Source organism: Arachis hypogaea, chromosome 18 (genome assembly GCF_003086295.3).
Source record: "Arachis hypogaea cultivar Tifrunner chromosome 18, arahy.Tifrunner.gnm2.J5K5, whole genome shotgun sequence".
Taxonomy (NCBI): domain Eukaryota; kingdom Viridiplantae; phylum Streptophyta; class Magnoliopsida; order Fabales; family Fabaceae; genus Arachis; species Arachis hypogaea.
Window position 1 is genome coordinate 94,512,738 of NC_092053.1, and position 26,527 is coordinate 94,539,264.

Below are 26,527 nucleotides of genomic sequence, written 5' to 3' on the forward strand. Positions count from 1 at the left end.
TATCTTGTGATTTCTTATGAATCAAGTCATTAATTGTGATTTTAAAAATCAAATCTTTTTCAAAAACTAATTTCTATCATATCTTTTCAAAAATATCTTCTCATCATATCTTTTTCAAAAATTTGATTTCAAAATATCTTTTCTAACTTCCTAACTTCCTATCTTTTCAAAATTGATTTTCAAAATTTGTTTCAACTAACTAACTAACTTTTTGTTTGTTTCTTACCCTTTTCAAAACCACCTAACTAACTCTCTCTCTCTTTAATTTTCAAAAATATTCCCCCCTTTTTCAAAATTTCTTTTTAATTAACTAATTAATTTAAATTGTGATTTTTATTTTCGAAAAAAACCACTAACCTTTTTCAAAAACTATTTTCAAAAATCACTAACTCTTTTTCAAAAATTATTTTCAAAATTTCCCCTCTCTCATCTTATTCTATTTATTTATTCATCTACTAACATCTCTCCCTCACCCACCAAAAATCCGAACCCTCTCTCTCTCTTTCTGAGTTCAGATTTTTCTCTTCTTCTTTTCTTCTACTAACAATAAGGAACCTCTTTACTGTGACATAGATGATTCCTCTTCTTTTCTTTTTCTCTCTTCTTTCTTATGAGCAGGGATAGAGAAAAAGGCATTCTTGTTGAAGCTGATCCAGAACCTAAAAAGACTCTGAAGAGAAAATTAAGAGAAGCTAAATTACAACAATCCAGAGACAACTTGATTGAAAATTTCGAACAAGTAAAGGAGATGGCAGCCGAACCCAACAACAATGCAAGGAGAATGCTTGGTGACTTTACTGCACCAAATTCCAATTTACATGGAAGAAGCATCTCCATTCCTGCCATTGGAGCAAACAACTTTGAGCTGAAACCTCAATTAGTTTCTCTGATGCAGCAGAACTGCAAGTTTCATGGACTTCCATCTGAAGATCCTTTTCAGTTCTTAACTGAATTCTTGCAGATATGTGATACTGTTAAGACTAATGGAGTAGATCCTGAAGTCTACAGGCTCATGCTTTTCCCTTTTACTGTAAGAGACAGAGCTAGAGTATGGTTGGACTCTCAACCTAAGGATAGTCTGAACTCTTGGGATAAGCTGGTCAAGGCCTTCCTAGCCAAGTTCTTTCCTCCTCAAAAGCTGAGTAAGCTTAGAGTGGATGTTCAAACCTTCAGACAAAAAGAAGGTGAATCCCTCTATGAAGCTTGGGAGAGATACAAAGGACTGACCAAAAAGTGTCCTTCTGACATGCTTTCAGAATGGACCATCCTGGATATATTCTATGATGGTCTGTCTGAGTTATCTAAGATGTCATTGGATACCTCTGCAGGTGGATCCATTCACCTGAAGAAAACGCCTGCAGAAGCTCAAGAACTCATTGACATGGTTGCAAATAACCAATTCATGTACACTTCTGAAAGGAATCCTGTGAATAATGGGACGCCTATGAAGAAGGGAGTTCTTGAAATTGATACTCTGAATGCCATATTGGCTCAGAACAAAATATTGACTCAGCAAGTCAATATGATTTCCCAGAGTCTGAATGGAATGCAAGCTGCATCCAACAACACTCAAGAGGCATCTTCTGAAGAAGAAGCTTATGATCCTGAGAACCCTGCAATAGCAGAGGTGAATTACTTAGGTGAACCTTATGGAAACACCTATAACTCATCATGGAGAAATCATCCAAATTTCTTATAGAAGGATCAAAAGCCTCAACAAGGCTTTAATAATGGTGGAAGAAACAGGTTTAGCAATAGCAAGCCTTTTCCATCATCTACTCAGCAACAGACAGAGAATTCTGAGCAGAATCCATCTAGCTTAGCAAACTTAGTCTCTGATCTATCTAAGGCCACTGTAAGTTTCATGAATGAAACAAGGTCTTCCATTAGAAATTTGGAAGCACAAGTGAGCCAGCTGAGTAAAAGGATCACTGAAATCCCTCCTAGTACTCTCCCAAGCAATACAGAAGAGAATCCAAAAGGAGAGTGCAAGGCCATTGACATAAGCACCATGGCCGAACCTGTAAGGGAAGGAGAGGACGTGAATCCCAAGGAGGAAGACCTCCTGGGACGTCCAGTGACCAATAAGGAGCTTCCCTCTGAGGAACCAAAGGACTCTGAGGCTCATCTAGAGACCATAGAGATTCCATTGAACCTCCTTATGCCCTTCATAAGCTCTGATGAGTATTCCTCTTCTGAAGAGAATGAGGATGTTACTGAAGAGCAAGCTGCCAAGTTCCTTGGTGCAATCATGAAGGTGAATGCCAAATTATTTGGTATTGATAACTGGGAAGTTGAACCTCCCTTGTTCATCAATGAACTAAGTGATCTGGATCAACTGACATTACCTCAGAAGAAACAGGATCCTGGAAAGTTCATAATATCTTGTACCATAGGCACCATGATCTTTAAGGCTCTGTGTGACCTTGGTTCAGGAATAAACCTCATGCCCCTCTCTGTAATAGAGAAACTGGGAATCTATGGGGTGCAAGCTGCTAAAATCTCATTAGAGATGGCAGACAATTTAAGAAAATAGGCTTATGGACAAGTAGAGGACGTGTTAGTAAAGGTTGAGGGCCTTTACATCCCTGCTGATTTCATAGTCCTGGACATTGGAAAGGAAGAGGATGAATCCATTATCCTAGGAAGACCTTTCCTGGCCACAGCAAGAGCTGCGATTGATGTTGACAGAGGAGAATTAGTCCTCCAAATGAATGAGGACTCCCTTGTGTTTAAAACTCAAGGATCTCTCTCTGCAACCATGGAGAGGAAGCATGAAAAGCTTCTCTCAAAGCAGAGTCAACCAAAGCCCCCACAGTCAAACTCTAAGTTTGGTGTTGGGAGGCCACAACCAAATTCTAAGTTTAGTGTTGAACTCCCATATCCAAGCTCTAAGTTTGGTGTTGGGGAGTCTCAACAAAGCTCTGCACACCTGTGAGGCTCCATGAAGAGCCCACTGTCAAGCTATTGATATTAAAGAAGCGCTTGTTGGGAGGCAACCCAATGTTTATTTATCTAATTTTTATTTTCATTGTTTTTCATGTCTTTATAGGTTCATGATCATGTGGAGTCAAAAAATAAATAGAAAAATTGAAAACAGAATCAAAAACAGCAGAAGAAAAATCACACCCTGGAGGAAGCATCTACCTGGCGTTCAACGCCAGAACAGAGCATGGTTCTGGCGCTGAACACCCAAAATGGGCAACATCCTGGCGCTGAACGCCCAGAACAAGCATGGTTCTGGCGTTCAACGCCAGAAATGGCAACAAATGGGCGTTGAACGCCCAAAATGGGCACCAACCTGGCGCTGAACGCCCAGAGTTGTGTGCAAGGGCATTTTACATGCCTAATTTGGTGCAAGGTTGTAAATCCTTGAACACCTCAGGATCTGTGGACCCCACAGGATCATCTCAGGATCTGTGGATCCCACAGGATCATCTCAGGATCTATGGACCCCGCAGGATCCCCACCCACCTCACCCTCTCTCTCTCTCCATTCATGATCATCCCTTCTGCTTTCCATTCACCACTCACATTCATACACACCACCCTCTCTTCTCTTCTTGGCCGAAACACACCTCCCCCTCTTCTCCACATTTTCTTCTTCTTCTTCTATTATTCTTTCTTCTATTGCTCGAGGGCGAGCAACATTCTAAGTTTGGTGTGGTAAAAGCATAAGCTTTTTGTTTTTCCATTACCATTGATGGCAGCTAAACCTCTAAAAGAGGGGAAGGGAAGACAAAGGCTTCCACCTCCGAGTCATGGGAGATGGAAAGATTCAGCTCAAGGGTCTATAGCTCAGTAGTAGAGCATGTGGCTGCAAATCAAGAGATCCCTGAGATACCTCAGGGGATGCACTTCCCTCCACATAAGTATTAGGAGCAAATCAACACCTCCCTAGGAGAATTAAGTTCCAACATGGGACTATTAAGGGTGGAACATCAAGAGCACTCCATCATCCTTCATGAAATTAAAGAAGATCAAAAAGCAATGAGGGAGGAGCAACAAAGACAAGGAAGAGACATAGAAGAGCTCAAGGACATCATTGGTTCCTCAAGAAGGAAACGCCACCATCACTAAGGTGGATTCATTCCTTGTTCTTATTTCTTCTGTTTTTTGTTTTCTATGTTATGTGCTTATCTATGTTTGTGTCTTTATTACATGATCATTAGTAGTTAGTAACTCTGTCTTAAAGTTATGAATGTCCTATGAATCCATCACCTCTCTTAAATGAAAAATGTTTTAATTCAAAAGAACAAGAAGTACATGAGTTTCGAATTTATCCTTGAACTTAGTTTAATTATATTGATGTGGTGACAAGGCTTCTTGTTTTCTGAATGTATGCTTGAACAGTGCATATGTCTTTTTAAGTTGTTGTTTAAGAATGTTAAATATGTTGGTTCTTGAAAGAATGATGACTAGGAGACATGTTATTTGATAATCTGAAAAATCATAAAAATGATTCTTGAAGCAAGAAAAAGCAGCAAAGAACAAAGCTTACAGAAAAAAAAATAGGCAAAAAAAAATAGAAAGAAAAAGAAAAAGCAAGCAGAAAAAGCCAAAGCTCTTAAAACCAAGAGGCAAGAGCAAAAAGCCAATAACCCTTAAAACCAAAAGGTAAGGGTAAATAAAAAGGATCCCAAGGCTTTGAGCATCAGTGGATAGGAGGGCCTAAAGGAATAAAATCCTGGTCTAAGCGGCTAAACCAAGCTGTCCCTAACCATGTGCTTGTGGCGTGTAGGTGTCAAGTGAAAACTTGAGACTGAGCGGTTAAAGTCAAGGTCCAAAGCAAAAAAAAAAAGAGTGTGCTTAAGAACCCTGGACACCTCTAATTGGGGACTTTAGCAAAGCTGAGTCACAATTTGAAAAGGTTCACCCAGTTATGTGTCTGTGGCATTTATGTATCCGGTGGTAATACTGGAAAATAAAGTGCTTAGGGCCACGGCCAAGACTTATAAAGAAGCTGTGTTCAAGAATCATCATACTGAACTAGGAGAACCAATAACACTATCTAAACTCTGAGTTCCTATAGATGCCAATCATTCTGAACCTCAATGGATAAAGTGAGATGCCAAAACTATTCAAGAGGCAAAAAGCTACAAGTCCCGCTCATATGATTGAAGCTATATTTCATTGATAGTCTGGAATTTATAGTATATTCTCTTCTTTTTATCCTATTTGATTTTCAGTTGCTTGGGGACAAGCAACAATTTAAGTTTGGTGTTGTGATGAGCGGATAATTTATACGCTTTTTGACATTGTTTTTAGCATGTTTTTAGTAGGATCTAGTTACTTTTAGGGATGTTTTCATTAGTTTTTATGCTAAATTCACATTTCTGAACTTTACTATGAGTTTGTGTATTTTTCTGTGATTTCAGGTATTTTCTGGCTGAAATTGAGGGACTTGAGCAAAAATCATATTCAGAGGTTGAAGAAGGACTGCTGATGCTGTTCGATTCTGACCTCCCTGCACTCAAAGTGGATTTTCTGTAGCTACAGAACTCGAAATGGCGCGCTTCCAATTGCGTTGGAAAGTAGACATCCAGGGCTTTCCAGCAATATATAATAGTCTATACTTTGGCCAAGAATAGATGACGCAAACTGGCGTTCAACGCCAGCTCTCTGCCCAATTCTGGAGTTCAGCGCCAGAAATGGATAAAAAACCAGAGTTGAACGCCAGAAATGGATCAAAACCTGGCGTTCAACTCCACAAATGGCCTCTGCACGTGGAAAGTTAAGGCTCAGCCCAAGCACACACCAAGTGGGCCCCGGAAGTGGATTTATGCATCAATTACTTACTTATGTAAACCCTAGTGACTAGTTTATTATAAATAGGACCTTTTACTATTGTATTAGACATCCTGGATTGTATTTTGATCCTGTGATCACGCTTGAGGGCTGGCCTCTCGGCCATGCCTGGACTTTCACTTATGTATTTTTAACGGTAGAGTTTCTACACTCCATAGATTAAGGTGTGGAGCTCTGCTGTTCCTCAAAGATTAATGCAAAGTACTACTATTTTCTATTCAATTCACCTTATTTCGCTTCTAAGATATTCATTCGTACTTCAATCTGAATGTGATGAACGTGACAATCATCATCATTCCCTATGAACGCGTGCCTGACAACCACTTCCGTTCTACCTTAGACTAAATGAGTATCTCTTAGATCTCCTAACCAGAATCTTCGTGGCGTAAGCTAGAATGATGGCGGCATTCAAGAGAATCCGGAAGGTCTAAACCTTGTCTGTGGTATTCCGAGTAGGATTCAATGAATGAATGACTGTGACGAGCTCCAAACTCGCAATTGCGGGGCGTTAGTGACAGACGCAAAAGGATAGTAAATCCTATTCCAGCATGATCGAGAACCGACAGATGAATAGCCGTGCCGTGACAGGGTGCATTGATCATTTTCACTGAGAGGATAAGATGAAGCCATTGACAAGGGTGATGCCTCCAGACGATTAGCCGTGCCGTGACAGGGCATTGGATCATTTTCCTGAGAGATGACCGAAAGTAGCCGTTGACAATGGTGATGTATCACATAAAGCCAGCCATGGAAAGGAGTAAGACTGACTGGATGAAGATAGCAGGAAAGCAGGGGTTCAGAAGAACGAAAAAGCATCTCCATTCGCTTATCTGAAATTCCTACCAATGATTGACATAAGTACCTCTATCCCTATTCTATTATATTATTTTCGAAAACCCATTACTGTTTGATATCCGCCTGACTGAGATTTACAAGGTGACCATAGCTTGCTTCATACCGACAATCTCCGTGGGATTCGACCCTTACTCACGTAAGGTATTACTTGGACGACCCAGTGCACTTGCTGGTTAGTTATGCGAAGTTGTGAAGATATGTTTAGACCATGGTCCTGTGCATCCGTTTTTGGTGCCATTGCCAGGGAATCAATTTTGAACAACAATTCACAACCTGAGTAGCAATTTCGCATACCAAGTTTTTGGCGCCGTTGCCGGGGATTGTTCGAGTTTGGACAACTGACGGTTCATCTTGTTGCTCAAATTAGGTAATTTTCTTTTTGTTTTGTTTTCAAAAAATTTTTTTTTTTTCAAAAATCTTTCAAAATTTTCTTCTTTGTTTTCGAAAAATTTTTTAAAATAAAACTGTTTTCAAAAATATATTTTTCTTCAAAATTTTTAAGAATGAATTCTAGTGTTTCATGAAGCATGTTGAAGCCTGGCTGGCTGTAAAGCCATATCCAAACTCCTTTGGGATTGGTCTTCAACTAATCACCTTAGTGGAGCCATGCCCAATCCTTCTGGATAGGGTATGTCAGGCGTGTCATGTCTGAGTTACATACTAAAGCTTGGCTGGCTATTAAGCCATGCCTGACCCTTTGATTGGAGCTTTAGAGCATAAGATTCCTGGAATTCATATTAAAAAATTTTGGAATCCTTATTTTTCTTTTTCAAAATAATTTTTCGAAAAATATAAAATAAAAAAATCCAAAAAAATTTAGAAAATCATAAAAATAAAAAATATTTCATGTTTCTTGTTTGAGTCTTGAGTCATGTTATAAGTTTGGTGTCAATTGCATGTGCATCTTGCATTTTTCGAAAATTTCATGCATTCATAGTGTTCTTCATGATCTTCAAGTTGTTCTTGGTAAGTCTTCTTGTTTGATCTTGATGATTTTTTGTTTTGTGTTGTTTAGTGTTTTTCATATGCATTCTTGAATCCTTAGTGTCTAAGCATTAAAGAATTCTAAGTTTGGTGTCTTGCATGTTTTCTTTGCATTAAAAATTTTTCAAAATTGTGTTCTTGATGTTCATCATGATCTTTATAGTGTTCTTGGTGTTCATCTTGACACTCATAGCATTCTTGCATGCATTCACTGTTTTGATCTAAAAAATTCATGCATTGCATAATTTTCATGTTTTTCTCTCTCATCATAAAAATTCAAAAATCAAAAAAATATCTTTCCCTTTTTCTCTCATCAAATTCGAAAATTGGATTGACTTTTTCAAAAAAATTTTAAAATCAAGTTGTTTCTTATGAGTCAAATCAAATTTTCAATTTGAAAATCTTATCTTTTTCAAAATCCTTTTCAAAAATCAAATCTTTTTCAAATTTCTTAGTTATTTTCGAAAATTCTAAAAAATATTTTTCAAAAATCTTTTTCTTATTTTTATATCAAATTTTCGAAAATAACATAATCAATTAATGTTTTGGTTCAAAAATTTCATGTTTGTTACTTACTTGTTAAGAAAGATTCAAACTTTAAGTTCTAGAATCATATCTTGTGATTTCTTATGAATCAAGTCATTAATTGTGATTTTAAAAATCAAATCTTTTTCAAAAACTAATTTCTATCATATCTTTTCAAAAATATCTTCTCATCATATCTTTTTCAAAAATTTGATTTCAAAATATCTTTTCTAACTTCCTAACTTCCTATCTTTTCAAAATTGATTTTCAAAATTTGTTTCAACTAACTAACTAACTTTTTGTTTGTTTCTTACCCTTTTCAAAACCACCTAACTAACTCTCTCTCTCTTTAATTTTCAAAAATATTCCCCCCTTTTTCAAAATTTCTTTTTAATTAACTAATTAATTTAAATTGTGATTTTTATTTTCGAAAAAAACCACTAACCTTTTTCAAAAACTATTTTCAAAAATCACTAACTCTTTTTCAAAAATTATTTTCAAAATTTCCCCTCTCTCATCTTATTCTATTTATTTATTCATCTACTAACATCTCTCCCTCACCCACCAAAAATCCGAACCCTCTCTCTCTCTTTCTGAGTTCAGATTTTTCTCTTCTTCTTTTCTTCTACTAACAATAAGGAACCTCTTTACTGTGACATAGATGATTCCTCTTCTTTTCTTTTTCTCTCTTCTTTCTTATGAGCAGGGATAGAGAAAAAGGCATTCTTGTTGAAGCTGATCCAGAACCTAAAAAGACTCTGAAGAGAAAATTAAGAGAAGCTAAATTACAACAATCCAGAGACAACTTGATTGAAAATTTCGAACAAGTAAAGGAGATGGCAGCCGAACCCAACAACAATGCAAGGAGAATGCTTGGTGACTTTACTGCACCAAATTCCAATTTACATGGAAGAAGCATCTCCATTCCTGCCATTGGAGCAAACAACTTTGAGCTGAAACCTCAATTAGTTTCTCTGATGCAGCAGAACTGCAAGTTTCATGGACTTCCATCTGAAGATCCTTTTCAGTTCTTAACTGAATTCTTGCAGATATGTGATACTGTTAAGACTAATGGAGTAGATCCTGAAGTCTACAGGCTCATGCTTTTCCCTTTTACTGTAAGAGACAGAGCTAGAGTATGGTTGGACTCTCAACCTAAGGATAGTCTGAACTCTTGGGATAAGCTGGTCAAGGCCTTCCTAGCCAAGTTCTTTCCTCCTCAAAAGCTGAGTAAGCTTAGAGTGGATGTTCAAACCTTCAGACAAAAAGAAGGTGAATCCCTCTATGAAGCTTGGGAGAGATACAAAGGACTGACCAAAAAGTGTCCTTCTGACATGCTTTCAGAATGGACCATCCTGGATATATTCTATGATGGTCTGTCTGAGTTATCTAAGATGTCATTGGATACCTCTGCAGGTGGATCCATTCACCTGAAGAAAACGCCTGCAGAAGCTCAAGAACTCATTGACATGGTTGCAAATAACCAATTCATGTACACTTCTGAAAGGAATCCTGTGAATAATGGGACGCCTATGAAGAAGGGAGTTCTTGAAATTGATACTCTGAATGCCATATTGGCTCAGAACAAAATATTGACTCAGCAAGTCAATATGATTTCCCAGAGTCTGAATGGAATGCAAGCTGCATCCAACAACACTCAAGAGGCATCTTCTGAAGAAGAAGCTTATGATCCTGAGAACCCTGCAATAGCAGAGGTGAATTACTTAGGTGAACCTTATGGAAACACCTATAACTCATCATGGAGAAATCATCCAAATTTCTTATAGAAGGATCAAAAGCCTCAACAAGGCTTTAATAATGGTGGAAGAAACAGGTTTAGCAATAGCAAGCCTTTTCCATCATCTACTCAGCAACAGACAGAGAATTCTGAGCAGAATCCATCTAGCTTAGCAAACTTAGTCTCTGATCTATCTAAGGCCACTGTAAGTTTCATGAATGAAACAAGGTCTTCCATTAGAAATTTGGAAGCACAAGTGAGCCAGCTGAGTAAAAGGATCACTGAAATCCCTCCTAGTACTCTCCCAAGCAATACAGAAGAGAATCCAAAAGGAGAGTGCAAGGCCATTGACATAAGCACCATGGCCGAACCTGTAAGGGAAGGAGAGGACGTGAATCCCAAGGAGGAAGACCTCCTGGGACGTCCAGTGACCAATAAGGAGCTTCCCTCTGAGGAACCAAAGGACTCTGAGGCTCATCTAGAGACCATAGAGATTCCATTGAACCTCCTTATGCCCTTCATGAGCTCTGATGAGTATTCCTCTTCTGAAGAGAATGAGGATGTTACTGAAGAGCAAGCTGCCAAGTTCCTTGGTGCAATCATGAAGGTGAATGCCAAATTATTTGGTATTGATAACTGGGAAGTTGAACCTCCCTTGTTCATCAATGAACTAAGTGATCTGGATCAACTGACATTACCTCAGAAGAAACAGGATCCTGGAAAGTTCATAATATCTTGTACCATAGGCACCATGATCTTTAAGGCTCTGTGTGACCTTGGTTCAGGAATAAACCTCATGCCCCTCTCTATAATAGAGAAACTGGGAATCTATGGGGTGCAAGCTGCTAAAATCTCATTAGAGATGGCATACAATTTAAGAAAATAGGCTTATGGACAAGTAGAGGACGTGTTAGTAAAGGTTGAGGGCCTTTACATCCCTGCTGATTTCATAGTCCTGGACACTGGAAAGGAAGAGGATGAATCCATTATCCTAGGAAGACCTTTCCTGGCCACAGCAAGAGCTGTGATTGATGTTGACAGAGGAGAATTAGTCCTCCAAATGAATGAGGACTCCCTTGTGTTTAAAACTCAAGGATCTCTCTCTGCAACCATGGAGAGGAAGCATGAAAAGCTTCTCTCAAAGCAGAGTCAACCAAAGCCCCCACAGTCAAACTCTAAGTTTGGTGTTGGGAGGCCACAACCAAATTCTAAGTTTAGTGTTGAACTCCCATATCCAAGCTCTAAGTTTGGTGTTGGGGAGTCTCAACAAAGCTCTGCACACCTGTGAGGCTCCATGAAGAGCCCACTGTCAAGCTATTGATATTAAAGAAGCGCTTGTTGGGAGGCAACCCAATGTTTATTTATCTAATTTTTATTTTCATTGTTTTTCATGTCTTTATAGGTTCATGATCATGTGGAGTCAAAAAATAAATAGAAAAATTGAAAACAGAATCAAAAACAGCAGAAGAAAAATCACACCCTGGAGGAAGCATCTACCTGGCGTTCAACGCCAGAACAGAGCATGGTTCTGGCGCTGAACACCCAAAATGGGCAACATCCTGGCGCTGAACGCCCAGAACAAGCATGGTTCTGGCGTTCAACGCCAGAAATGGCAACAAATGGGCGTTGAACGCCCAAAATGGGCACCAACCTGGCGCTGAACGCCCAGAGTTGTGTGCAAGGGCATTTTACATGCCTAATTTGGTGCAAGGTTGTAAATCCTTGAACACCTCAGGATCTGTGGACCCCACAGGATCATCTCAGGATCTGTGGATCCCACAGGATCATCTCAGGATCTATGGACCCCGCAGGATCCCCACCCACCTCACCCTCTCTCTCTCTCCATTCATGATCATCCCTTCTGCTTTCCATTCACCACTCACATTCATACACACCACCCTCTCTTCTCTTCTTGGCCGAAACACACCTCCCCCTCTTCTCCACATTTTCTTCTTCTTCTTCTATTATTCTTTCTTCTATTGCTCGAGGGCGAGCAACATTCTAAGTTTGGTGTGGTAAAAGCATAAGCTTTTTGTTTTTCCATTACCATTGATGGCAGCTAAACCTCTAAAAGAGGGGAAGGGAAGACAAAGGCTTCCACCTCCGAGTCATGGGAGATGGAAAGATTCAGCTCAAGGGTCTATAGCTCAGTAGTAGAGCATGTGGCTGCAAATCAAGAGATCCCTGAGATACCTCAGGGGATGCACTTCCCTCCACATAAGTATTAAGAGCAAATCAACACCTCCCTAGGAGAATTAAGTTCCAACATGGGACTATTAAGGGTGGAACATCAAGAGCACTCCATCATCCTTCATGAAATTAAAGAAGATCAAAAAGCAATGAGGGAGGAGCAACAAAGACAAGGAAGAGACATAGAAGAGCTCAAGGACATCATTGGTTCCTCAAGAAGGAAACGCCACCATCACTAAGGTGGATTCATTCCTTGTTCTTATTTCTTCTGTTTTGTTTTCTATGTTATGTGCTTATCTATGTTTGTGTCTTTATTACATGATCATTAGTAGTTAGTAACTCTGTCTTAAAGTTATGAATGTCCTATGAATCCATCACCTCTCTTAAATGAAAAATGTTTTAATTCAAAAGAACAAGAAGTACATGAGTTTCGAATTTATCCTTGAACTTAGTTTAATTATATTGATGTGGTGACAAGGCTTCTTGTTTTCTGAATGTATGCTTGAACAGTGCATATGTCTTTTTAAGTTGTTGTTTAAGAATGTTAAATATGTTGGTTCTTGAAAGAATGATGACTAGGAGACATGTTATTTGATAATCTGAAAAATCATAAAAATGATTCTTGAAGCAAGAAAAAGCAGCAAAGAACAAAGCTTACAGAAAAAAAAATAGGCAAAAAAAAATAGAAAGAAAAAGAAAAAGCAAGCAGAAAAAGCCAAAGCTCTTAAAACCAAGAGGCAAGAGCAAAAAGCCAATAACCCTTAAAACCAAAAGGTAAGGGTAAATAAAAAGGATCCCAAGGCTTTGAGCATCAGTGGATAGGAGGGCCTAAAGGAATAAAATCCTGGTCTAAGCGGCTAAACCAAGCTGTCCCTAACCATGTGCTTGTGGCGTGTAGGTGTCAAGTGAAAACTTGAGACTGAGCGGTTAAAGTCAATGTCCAAAGCAAAAAAAAAAAGAGTGTGCTTAAGAACCCTGGACACCTCTAATTGGGGACTTTAGCAAAGCTGAGTCACAATTTGAAAAGGTTCACCCAGTTATGTGTCTGTGGCATTTATGTATCCGGTGGTAATACTGGAAAATAAAGTGCTTAGGGCCACGGCCAAGACTCATAAAGAAGCTGTGTTCAAGAATCATCATACTGAACTAGGAGAACCAATAACACTATCTAAACTCTGAGTTCCTATAGATGCCAATCATTCTGAACCTCAATGGATAAAGTGAGATGCCAAAACTATTCAAGAGGCAAAAAGCTACAAGTCCCGCTCATATGATTGAAGCTATATTTCATTGATAGTCTGGAATTTATAGTATATTCTCTTCTTTTTATCCTATTTGATTTTCAGTTGCTTGGGGACAAGCAACAATTTAAGTTTGGTGTTGTGATGAGCGGATAATTTATACGCTTTTTGACATTGTTTTTAGCATGTTTTTAGTAGGATCTAGTTACTTTTAGGGATGTTTTCATTAGTTTTTATGCTAAATTCACATTTCTGAACTTTACTATGAGTTTGTGTATTTTTCTGTGATTTCAGGTATTTTCTGGCTGAAATTGAGGGACTTGAGCAAAAATCATATTCAGAGGTTGAAGAAGGACTGCTGATGCTGTTCGATTCTGACCTCCCTGCACTCAAAGTGGATTTTCTGTAGCTACAGAACTCGAAATGGCGCGCTTCCAATTGCGTTGGAAAGTAGACATCCAGGGATTTCCATCAATATATAATAGTCCATACTTTGGCCAAGAATAGACGACGCAAACTGGCGTTCAATGCCAGCTCTCTACCCAATTCTGGAGTTCAGCGCCAGAAATGGATCAAAAACCAGAGTTGAACGCCAGAAATGGATCAAAACCTGGCGTTCAACTCCACAAATGGCCTCTGCACGTGGAAAGTTAAGGCTCAGCCCAAGCACACACCAAGTGGGCCCCGGAAGTGGATTTATGCATCAATTACTTACTTATGTAAACCCTAGTGACTAGTTTATTATAAATAGGACCTTTTACTATTGTATTAGACATCCTGGATTGTATTTTGATCCTGTGATCACGCTTGAGGGCTGGCCTCTCGGCCATGCCTGGACTTTCACTTATGTATTTTTAACGGTAGAGTTTCTACACTCCATAGATTAAGGTGTGGAGCTCTGCTGTTCCTCAAAGATTAATGCAAAGTACTACTATTTTCTATTCAATTCATCTTATTTCGCTTCTAAGATATTCATTCGTACTTCAATTTGAATGTGATGAACGTGACAATCATCATCATTCCCTATGAACGCGTGCCTGACAACCACTTCCGTTCTACCTTAGACTGAATGAGTATCTCTTAGATCTCCTAACCAGAATCTTCGTGGCATAAGCTAGAATGATGGCGGCATTCAAGAGAATCCGGAAGGTCTAAACCTTGTCTGTGGTATTCCGAGTAGGATTCAATGAATGAATGACTGTGACGAGCTCCAAACTCGCGATTGCAGGGCGTTAGTGACAGACGCAAAAGGATAGTAAATCCTATTCCAGCATGATCGAGAACCGACAGATGAATAGCCGTGCTGTGACAGGGTGCGTTGATCATTTTCACTGAGAGGATAAGATGAAGCCATTGACAAGGGTGATGCCTCCAGACGATTAGCCGTGCCGTGACAGGGCATTGGATCATTTTCCCGAGAGATGACCGAAAGTAGCCGTTGACAATGGTGATGTATCACATAAAGCCAGCCATGGAAAGGAGTAAGACTGACTGGATGAAGATAGCAGGAAAGCAGAGGTTCAGAGGAACGAAAATGCATCTCCATTCGCTTATCTGAAATTCCTACCAATGATTTACATAAGTACCTCTATCCCTATTCTATTATATTATTTTCGAAAACCCATTACTGTTTGATATCCGCTTGACTGAGATTTACAAGGTGACCATAGCTTGCTTCATACCGACAATCTCCGTGGGATTTGACCCTTACTCACGTAAGGTATTACTTGGACAACCCAGTGCACTTGCTGGTTAGTTATGCGAAGTTGTGAAGATATGTTTAGACCATGGTCCTGTGCATCCGTTTTTGGTGCCATTGCCAGGGAATCAATTTCGAACAACAATTCACAACCTGAGTAGCAATTTCGCATACCAAGCATGAGGACATGCTAATGTTTAAGTGTGGGGAGATTAATAAACCACTATTTTATGGTTTATCTTATGCTCAATTGAGTGGTTTATATCAATTCTTTACTCACTTATACATATAAATTGCATGGTTTTACATTATTGGAAACTTGCTTCCCAATCCTTTAAATTACCAAATATTAATTCTCTCTTATTACCATTCGATGCCGTGATATGTGTGTTAAGTATTTTCAGAGATTACAGGGCAGGAATGACTTAGAAGATGGAAAGGAAGCACGCAAAAGTGGAAGGAATATAAGAAACTGAAGGAACTGCTAAAGCTGTCCAGCCTGACCTCTTGGTACTAAATCGACCATAACTTGAGCTACAAAGGTTCAAATGACGCGGTTCTAGTTGCGTTGGAAAGTTAACGTCCGGGGCTTCGCAACGATATATAATTTACTATAGCTTCCCTGAAGACAGATGACGCGCACGTGTGGATCACGCGGACATGTGACCTGGCAAAAACCCAATCCATGCTAACACGTGGACGTGTACGCGTGACTTTGCCGCAACCTGTACATATCAGAAATTGCTGGGAGCGATTTCTGGGCTGTTTTTGACCCAGTTTTCGACCCAGAAAACACAGATTAGAGACTATAAAGTGGAAGAATGCATTCATTCATTGAGACAACTTTTAACATTCACAATTTTAGGTTTTAGATGTAGTTTTAGAGAGAGAGAGGCTCTCTCCTGTCTCTTAGGTTTTTAGGATTAGGATTCTTTTTAGCTTATGGTTATTTCTTCAATTCCAGATTCAATGTTCCTTTAATTTATATTCTCTTCTACTTTTATGCATTCTATTACTTTAGTTTGTTTATTTTCCCAAATTGGTTTATGGATTCCTATGTTTAATTTGATTCAATACAATTCGAAGTATTTCAGATTTAAGATTTCTCTCTTTTATTTATGTTACTGCTGCTTCCAATTTAAGGCATTTTTATTCGATTAGATTTTCTCCCCTTTTTGGCTTTGGTTAAGTAATTGGTGACACTTGAGTTATCAAACTCAGCAGTTGATTGAAAATTGGAATTCTTGCTGGTTGATTTGGATCCCTCTAAAGCTAGTCTTTCCATAGGAGTTGACTAGGACTTGAGAAATCAAATTGATTAGTCCACTTGACTTTCCTTTATTTAGTAAGGGTTAACTAAGTGGGAGCAATAAATAATTCTCATCACACTTGATAAGGATAACTAGGATGGAATTTCCAGTTCTCATACCTTGCTAAGAGTTTTTCTAATTAATAATTTATTTTCTTCCAATTAATCATTCTTTCATTCAAGGATTTTTATTTTAATTACATAAAATCTCTTGTTAATTTTTATTACTTTAATTTACAATTATTTTTGTGCCCATTGCCCAAACTCCAAATTTCCCAGAAAACTCATAACCAATAATAAATACACCTCCCTGCAATTCCTTGAGAAGATGACCCGAGGTTTAAATACTTCTGTTATAAATTTTATTGGATTTTATTACGTGTGACAACCAAATTTTTGTACGAAAGGATTTTTGTTGGTTTAGAAGCTATACTTGCAACGCAATTATTTTTATGAAATTCTTTACTAGAAAAAGTCCTCTCGTCAATCGTAAGAAGTTGATTCACCTCTACAACCTCGCATATACACAATCAACTAAAAGAACAAGGTGGAAAAGGTCACTCTATCATAGAGTGTAGTTAGAGTTAAGTGATGCAAAGTATCAAACAATTAGTATGCTAAAACTAAGATGAATATATATAAATGGTGTAGAGTGTCCGGATGAAGCCAAGATAAAGGAAACTCATAGGGGGGCGTCAGGGTCAAAGAGAGGAGTGTCAATCTGATGCTGGAAGGGATGGTCTCATAACACGTACAGTCGTACTCGAGGTTTGGCGGCTACTATGTAAAAACTATGATGCACCGGGTCCTCGTAGATATAGGGGTGATCTAACTCATAGAATAGGATCCCTATATCCATCTGAAGGGGAAGGCAAAGGAGTAAAAACTAAAAAGTCCTTAGTAGGGTCGGAGTAGTTAGTTAAGTCTGTTTTAATATTATACCCAGTCAACAGCAACAACCAATAAACACAACAAAGCATAATAACTAAAGAATATAGAAAATCAAGCACACCACGTACACAATCACAAAAAACAAAGTTCACAGGAAATATGCACAAACAATTATGATGAATGTCTATTCCTAGTGCAGGTAATGAGCTCATCTGTCGATTTCTACCCGCTCCCGACACTACCTGGTACTAGTCCTGGATATAGCTTTCCAGTTGGCATTAACCTCTGTAAGTGACCTCGCCTTATAGGTGTGGCTCGTCTTAGCCATTGAATGCCGAACATAATCTCTGTAAGCAACCTTGCCTTATAGGTGCAGCTCTCTATAGTTGTTCTATGTCATGACAACCCTCGGTGAGGAAACCACCTTACAGGTGCGACCATATCTTTGCTTCCAGTAGTAGACAGTCAACTCAACTCGTATTTAGCTTCAAACATTTATTTTTTCTCATGTCCTCTTTATTTTTTTATTTTCTTTTTTTTTCTTTTCTTTCTTCAGTTTTTTACTTTATAAATCTCAAAATATCAAATCATGTTCGCACTATTCTCTCGCCTTTCCCTAAGTGTCTTATGAAAAGAGAATTATAAAATTCTTAATATAACTATGTGCTTCTAATTCTTTTAGAAACTCTTATTATTTTATTTTTCTTTCTTATTTAATAAAAATGTTGGTTTTAATAAAAATAAATAAATAAAATGTATACTAATTAAATTGGTATAAATAAAATAATATTAAGGGAGTATTAATATTTAATATTTCTATTTTGATATACCAGAAACTAGTTTTATTAAAGCTTTATTCTTAAACTTTTAGAAATTATACTTTCTCAAGCTTTTAAGTATTTTATTTTTGACCCAACATTTTTAGAAAATTACTAATTAACTCTCATATATATTAATATTTATAAAAATAAACCAAAATTTTATAAAATATCCATTCACCCCTAAACACTTACTTTTTAATCAAAATACACCTAAACTTATTTATTTATAAAGTCAACCTCAATTTTTATCGAAATACAATTTTATTCTCAAAATAATAATGTTATGTTAGTCACAAACATAGCTCTTAAAACCCAAAAATCCTTTTTTATAATCTGTTAAAAAATATATATAATTTTTAATCCATTTTCAAGCTTTACGGTTATTGATTTATTACAGTTTTTCCATTAATCTCTTGGTCATCAAACCTCATCCATTCCTATCAATAATTCTATTCCGATCCTAACAATCCCAAAATCATCAAAACAATCAAAGCTGGGCTGTTCCTCATGGCCGAACCAACAATCACAAGCAATAACAATAATTCAACAAATTTTAACATAAACTTAATCAAACTCAACCAATAATCAATTAAACCAACAATCACTTATCACATTAATGTTTAATCAGTGCAAAATTATCAAACTATACCTTCGTATGAAATCACAACAACCGAAACTCCAGAGAAAGCTCTTGAACGAGAAATTGAAGATGAAAACTTCGAAAATCAGCTACTTCCTCCAACTCCTCAATTTGGCCGAGCCATGCAAAGGGAACAGCGGCTTCTCCGTCAACTTCTCCCAAACAAAAGTGACGTTAACATGAAGATGAAGAAGATACAAATACTTTAATCGGTTAAAATTTTTTATAGAAGTTACGAATCTAAAAAATTTGAGATTAGAAGTTCATGGGGTTCACGGTTTCTCTCTCTCTCTGCTCCCTTCTCTTTTTCTCAAAGGTTCGGTTCCAAGAGAGAAGATGAAGATTGGTGATGATTAATGATAATGATGGCGAGCTGTCACAAGGGGCGCGTTTTCAAGTTATAAATATCTTAAACGGATAATTATGAAAACTATATATATATATATATATATATATATATATATGAACACAAATAATAATATATATGAGTTACTAATATAAATGACATTAGTAACTTAATGATAAATAGCATATGATGGAATATTAGCAACTCTAAGTTCATCAAAAAGTACCGATATTTACTTATATCGGCAGATATCAAACTTGATAAGGATAATAATAAAAATAATATTTTTATCTAAACTTATTATAACTATGGAATATAAAATAAATAAATAACATAATAATAAAATTATGTTATCATTTATTTTATTTACAAAGCTCGAAAACGATTAAATAAAATTAATTACTGAAAAATTAAAACGTCATTTAGTTACGAAAAATTAAGATATTACAGTGCTCATGAAAGATGATGATGGAACAACATGATCATGGTCCTTGTTGTGTTTGAGGATACTATGTTATGTTTTTGTTAAGAGTGAAGGAAGTGGAAATGGTGGATATTATGGTGGTTAGTGTTTCCATTGTTGCAACTTCAATTCTTGTGCTTACAAATTGCATAACATCCTCAAAAATTCGTTAGAAGTTACATGATTGGGAATCGGTAATCGTGGGATTGTTAAACGGTCAAATGTTTAGATTTGGAACACATGTGCTGGTTTTGGTGGGAAGTCATTTAAAATAGGATTATGGTTTATGAATTGGGAACTAATTTGATCTAATGTTATAAATTTATGATGTTAGTAGTCAACTGAGATTGATAAATATATCTTATGGTGTTATTTAATATGCCACATCAATAAATTCTGATGTTGTCAGCTATAAAACTAGGGGGATGCTCTGATAAAGATGCATAAAATGCATTTTTGTAAAGACACTTATGTGTCGTCATTTTATTGGACGTTTTAATGAATCGGTTTTTTTTAACTAACCAGAATAAAACCCATTTTTTATCATCCCGGTTTGGTTAGACTCATAAACTGTTCCACAAAATACCAGTCAAAAAACTGGTCAAAAAACTGGTCAAACCAACGTTTAACCGGTAAACCGTCAGAACTGGCCGGTTTTTTAAAGGTTTTTCGGTTCATTGTATCCTCCAAAATGGCGCCGTTCCATAGTTTATAAAAAAACAAAAAAAAAAAAAACAAAAAACCCTAGCCACCCAAGACCTGCAGCCCACCCCACTCCCACTCCCTCTTCCTCTCCCTCGTCCCCTCCTCTCTGAAACTGAAGAAATTGAAATTGAAAGAAAAAAAACCCTAGCCACCCACAGCCACCTAACCCGTGGCCACCGCAGCCCCCACAGCCCCGCATCGTTGTCATCGCCGAACCCTTCTCTCCCTTCTCTCTCTATCGCCTTCTTTGTCTCTCTGTTGCCGGTCCTCGCCGTGGGTCGTCATCGTCGCTTCTCCTCTCCTCGCTGTGGCTTGGCGTCGCCGCTTCTCCACTCCTTGTCGTGGGTCATCATTGCTTCTCCCTTTCTCCCCAGCGTCGTTTCTGCTTCTCCCATCCTCGTTGTTTATGCGTCTCTTCTCCACACCGTGCCTCGCCGTTATTGCTTCTCTTTTCCGTGTGGTGTCTCCCAATCGCAGTTTATCTCCGGCCAAAATTTTCAAATTTTCAACCCTCATGTCTCAAGTCTCAGACTAACTCTCTCTGACTCTATTCATCTGAAATCTGAAGTTTATTATGAATATACATATGTATTATTGATGATTCTGAGTTTTGAGATATTAATTTTTGAATTTTTATTTGATTTCTGTGTTGATGAGTTATAAATTCAATTGTTTAATTTATTAATTCTGCTGAGATTGATTTTTAAATCCAATCTGTTGTACTTGTTATTTTGGTGAATTGTTTTGCTGTTATTGATTTAAAATAAAAACATTGCCACAATTATATCTTGTGTTGTTTATGATGATTTATTCTAATTTTGGATTGGTGATTCTGGTTGCTGATTTTCAATCCAATCTGTTGTACTTGTTATTTTGGTGAATTGTTTTACTGTTATTGATTCAAAATAAAAGCATTGCCACAATTCTATCTTGTGTTGTTTATGCTGATTTATTCTGATTTTGGATTGGTGATTCTGGTTGCTGATTTTCAATCCAATCTGTTGTACTTGTTATTTTGGTGAATTTTTTTGCTATTGTTGATTCAAAATAAAAGCATTGCCACAATTCTATCTTGTGTTGTTTATGCTGATTTATTCTGATTTTGGATTGGTGACTGTGGTTGCTGATTTTCTGATTCTGAATTGTTGATGGTGTTATGGTGCATGCTTCATTGCATTGTGCTGGATGGCTGAAATTTTTTTAATTTTGAGATGTTTATGGTTGATTCTGACTGCTTTGCTTATGCTGGAATTTTTTATTTATACTTTTTTACTATATTTTGTTGTTGATTATTTGTGAATTTTTAATAATAAAAAATTATGAAAAATTATATATTTCTATTTATCTTCTTAGGCATTATTAGTACATGAAAATTTCAAATTTCAACTCAAGATATGGTCCATGGTCTAAGACTTAACATAATGGGAATCTTTTTTGCTTTGGCTCTCTATCCGTATGTATCATTATTATTCACTAGTCACTACAAAGTACAAACCAATTTATTTCTATCTATGCAACTATCTCTCTAACCCTACACTCTCATTTAACTTTGCTTTTGGTTCCATTCTACCATGAAAAACGTATACAGAGAGAGTGAGTTCACAATAACTCCACTTTCAAGTCCCAACCATTATACAAGAAAGAAACAACAATTATTTTTAGTTATATCTATAAATAAAATTAAATAATCAAAGGTTATGCTTTCTTCTTTTGAAATCCCCCAAGAGATTCCCCTTCTCTTTTCAACTGCTAAGGTCACTTAGCACTAAATAAATTAAAGATGCAATTTCCTTCCCCTTCTGCTTTTTTGGATAGTAGTGGATACATACAATACTATACTTAAATAAATAAATAAAACAAGATAAGGTTGAATCGTTGAACATGAATGTGATGAACAGAATGCAAGCTAAGTCTTTATTGATCTAGAGTACTTAGTGTTTAGAAGTGAGAAGATATTTTTGAGAATGAATTCAAAATTACTAAACATATATATCTTGACAGATATTCGATTTGACAAAGAAGATTAGATTTGTTTAAGTTAAAACAATCACACGCGCAACTTGCCAATGCCCCCTATCTTGTTCTTAATAAAGAAAATATATATTTTAGGTAAGTTTGTTTGATTATTTTAAAAAGACAAATTTTAGTTAAATACATTTTTTAAGCATCACCCTTCCTTCACTAGCTTAGCTTGCATATTCTTTGCATTTGATAGGATCAAGTATTTTTGCTACTTCATTTTCTGATTATTTTTTATTTCACATCTAATGGATCGGAGCAAAGAATTATCACAATGAGTAATAGTAAGTCACTTTTAAAGGTTTTAATTAATTAATACTAATAGCTTTTAATTGAAAATTGTTATTTATTGCCCTTTGTTTCATCTCATTAGGGTGCAATGGATGTTGACTCGGAACCACTCAGTTCACAAGACAACATAGAAGATTGCATGATGACTGGTGTGAAAGAAAATGTTAACTGCACTTGTGATTGCGGTGTCAGCAGTAGTAAGTGTGTGTCTGTGATGGCTGATGATATAACCAGACCTTTGAAACATCAGATGCAGCTTATAATTTGTATGTACGTTATGCGAGGTGTCTCGGATTTGGAGTTTTCAAGGGTGATACAGCACATGGAAGAGATGGAACATAGTGCAGAAGGAGGTTTTTTTGCAGCAAGGAAGGAAAGAGGGCCGAGAAATACATATCTAGTTCAAGTAGGAAAAGGGAGCATAGAGCGCTGACTCACACTGGTTGTGAAGTCATGCTTGCGGTGTATTTTGACACCAAAACTTTGACTTGGAGGGTTAAAAAATTAGTCGAGAACCACAACCACGATCTTGTCCCACAATGCTTGGTACACCTAATTCCAAACCGCCGAAGGTTGACTGAGGTACAAAAAGTTCAGGCAAATACCATGCATGATCATGGTCTTCCAACCTCTAAAATAATAGGATTAATGGTAGGCCAAGCCGATGGTTATGCCAATGTCGGGTTCACAAAGAAGGACCTAGATAATCACTTTCAAAGAACTCGCCGTGCAAAGCTCATTGGTGGGGATTCCAATGCGACGATTAGCTATCTACTTGGGAAAGCCGATGTCGACCCAATGGCCATGGCAAGGTACAGTGCTACTGATGAAGGTTGGATGGCAAATTTATTTTGGGCAGACGAAATCTGTAGTTCCAATTATTAGTGCTTTGGAGATGTGCTTGCATTCGATACAACCTACCGGAAGAATAAGTACAGAAGGCCGTTGGTAATCTTCTCAGGTTGTAACCATCACCGCTAAACATGTATGTTTGGCTTTGCCTTGGTAGAGGACGAACGAACAGCAACATATACGTGGCTATTGCAAAACTTTCTAGAAGTCATGCTGAATAAGTCTCCCAGTGTTGTGGTCACAGACGGTGACGAAGCAATAAAGGCAGTGATTCGAGACATCTTTCCAGCTGCAAATCACCGATTATGTGGTTGGCACATTCAGAAGAATGTAATGGCAAACATAAAAAACAAAAATTTTTCCAATGACTTCTGAAGATTTTGTATGCTCCATGGCATTCGGATGAATTTGAAGAATATTGGGAGAATATGATAAAAAAAATATGGGTTGGTGAAATATGAATGGGTTCTAAATGAATATGAGAAGAGGAAAAGTTGGACAAGCGCTTACTTGAGGGATAAATTCTGTACTGGATTTAGAACAACATCAAGGTGTAAGGCGATAAACAACTTCATCAAGATGTTTATTTGCATTTGCCAAAGTCTTCTAGAGTTGGTCCAAAATCTTGAACATGCTCTTAGGGACTATAGAAACAATGAATTAGTTTCTCAATTTAAGATGCTATATGGGGAGCCCGTTCTAACTACTGGGCTAGAAGCATTGGAGCTTTCTGCTGCCAATTTTTACACAAGGGAGATTCTTAGAGAAGTAAAAAGGAGATTTAAGGAGTGGTCGCATTAGATGTAATAAATGAGGAAAACATATCAACTACTGTTGCGTTAAAAGTTAAGGAGTGTGACAGGAGACAACATATAAATAACGTACTTTATGATCGCAATACTGAGCATATGGAGTGTGAATGTAGTCAGTGGAGTAGTGAAGGCATTCCTTGTAGCCACATGTTTTGTGCAATGAAAATGGTAGGTTTACAGAAGTTGCCAGATAGTCTTCTTTTGAAAAGATGGTCGAAGGATACCAAGAAGTATCTAGATGAAAGTTCTGCTGGAGGCACTACGCAAGACAGAGAAAGAGAATTTTTAATGCGCTATGGCGCATTGTCAGTGGCAGCTACGTGGATGGTATTCTTAGGAGCTTAAGATGGTCCTTCTTTCCATGACACTATGAATGAAGTCTGTCATTGGACCCAAACACTAGAACAAAAATCTGGCTTGAAAAGACAAACAAGAGATTCTCCCACGCCAAACTTTGTTGGTGACCCTTCAGTGGTCAAGACAAAAGGAGCACCCAAGGGAAAAAAGGATAGGGGTAAACGGAGATGCACTAAATGCAACAGTGCTGGTCTTGTAAAGAATAAATGTCCTGTGAGGAATGACGGTGACGATTTGGGTGATAAGACTGGTAGTGGCACGCAAGCTAGCTTTGCTACTGAAGAGGTCAGTAAGATACAATATTGCATTAGTGGTTACTTGAATTAAAATAAACTGGTAACCTCTATGTTGTAGTTATACTTGATAGCAATTTTGACTCCATGTATTATTTTTTCATAGGAGCTTCCCAAGGACCCTATGGCTTCTCAAGAGACATTAGTAGTGCCAAATACAGAAGTAAATGCATTTGTGCAGCAAGAATGTGGGCTAGGTGATTCAGGATTGATTAATAGCCATGAAACTCCCATCCCACTGTATGGAAGTCATCAGTGCCTATTACAGGTATAAATAATAAGAGATGAATAATTGCATTATTGAAACTTAGTGTTTTGGTAAGTTTTAAACTATTTGAAATCAAATTATGATTCGCTGAAGTCCTTTTTATTTCTCTCAAATTTGTTTGTGCTGTGGAGAACAGGTTGTACAACAAGGACATTATTCGAAGTTCAATGGGATGCAGTAGCATGTACTTGTATATACTCATGAGAGTATAGTTTAAGATGTTATTTAAATTCTTGGATTTCAAATAGTAGTGCTTTGAGGTTGATATAAATTTTTTATAATTAAATTTTTAGATATTTATCATAACTTGTCATCGTTACACTCAGCTAAAATGTGCAGAAGGATTCAATAATTTTTATTTATATAGTTAAAATTATTGTTGATTCTTATTCATGCTATAATTCAAAAGGGTCTCTTCTTGGTTCTTATTCATGCTAAAATGCATGCTAAAATTCTGTTTGATTTACGAAATGCATGGAAAAATTATTATAACTATAATATACCTTCCATGGTTGATGTCTCAACAAGTATCAATCTGTGTGCTAAAGGAAAAGATGATTTGGAACCTGTGTTATCTTCCTGAGAAAAAGAGAGTATTGGAGTAGCAAATGATAAATGCATATTTTTTTTGTCTGAGTAATATATTAGGAAATAGGATGATACTATCTTATTGCGTCGTTCCTAGGCTTGCAAGCTGAATTTGTTGCATTAGATGTTATACTGCTAAACTGTGGCATTAAAGCAGTCAATAGTAGCTGATATCGGTTTAGTTACTCTAGTAATAGAGGGAGTTAGTGATACTTAAGAGAGCCATAGCAAAATATTTTTATCAGTGAGGTCTTTGCAAATGCACCTTTCTTCATCTCAGCAGAGGTTGTCGGTGCTTTGGATGCAAGGTAAATATATTAAAGATTGCACTCATGTATGATTTCCTCTATTTTGATGTTAATTTTCAAGTTTTTCATTTTCAGCAAAAATGATGACTACAAAGAGATAACTGTTCCAGCTGGAGAAACTTATAAGGTATATTTACAAGTCCTGGAAAATATCTTCATTTCTATTTTTCCCTTAATTGTGACAGCTGCTTATTTTCTTTTTGCATCTGATCATCTTTTTGAAATGTAGGAATTAAAATTATATTGATACATATGTGAGTAGGTGAAAAAACTGCATAATTATCTGGTTGTGATCTAATTAAATTCATTTGCGCTTTAAAAGGTTGCATTTGAGGGGGACCTATAAAATTATAAACAACTGAAACAAAGTGATGAATATAAAACTATATTTGGCCATGTCAATATTTGTAGTATTCATTGGAGATAAGGAAAGGACAGTGATGAAAGACTAATGCAATCAATACTATCAATACGTAGACAAAAGAAAATAAAGAAATCTTAGACAAGAGTAATGCAAATCTACTA

The 26,527-nt window shown here is 37.0% G+C and overlaps 2 non-coding genes across 2 annotated transcripts; both read right to left on the bottom strand.

Annotated features, from left to right (window-relative positions):
• Positions 1-1,144: 1,144 nt before the first annotated feature.
• On the bottom strand, positions 1,145-1,252 carry LOC112774852 (small nucleolar RNA R71). Its single transcript, XR_003189310.1, has one exon. It is a non-coding gene; the product is annotated as a small nucleolar RNA R71 (small nucleolar RNA).
• An 8,151-nt stretch (positions 1,253-9,403) lies between these two features.
• On the bottom strand, positions 9,404-9,511 carry LOC112774853 (small nucleolar RNA R71). Its single transcript, XR_003189311.1, has one exon. It is a non-coding gene; the product is annotated as a small nucleolar RNA R71 (small nucleolar RNA).
• Positions 9,512-26,527: the final 17,016 nt, after the last annotated feature.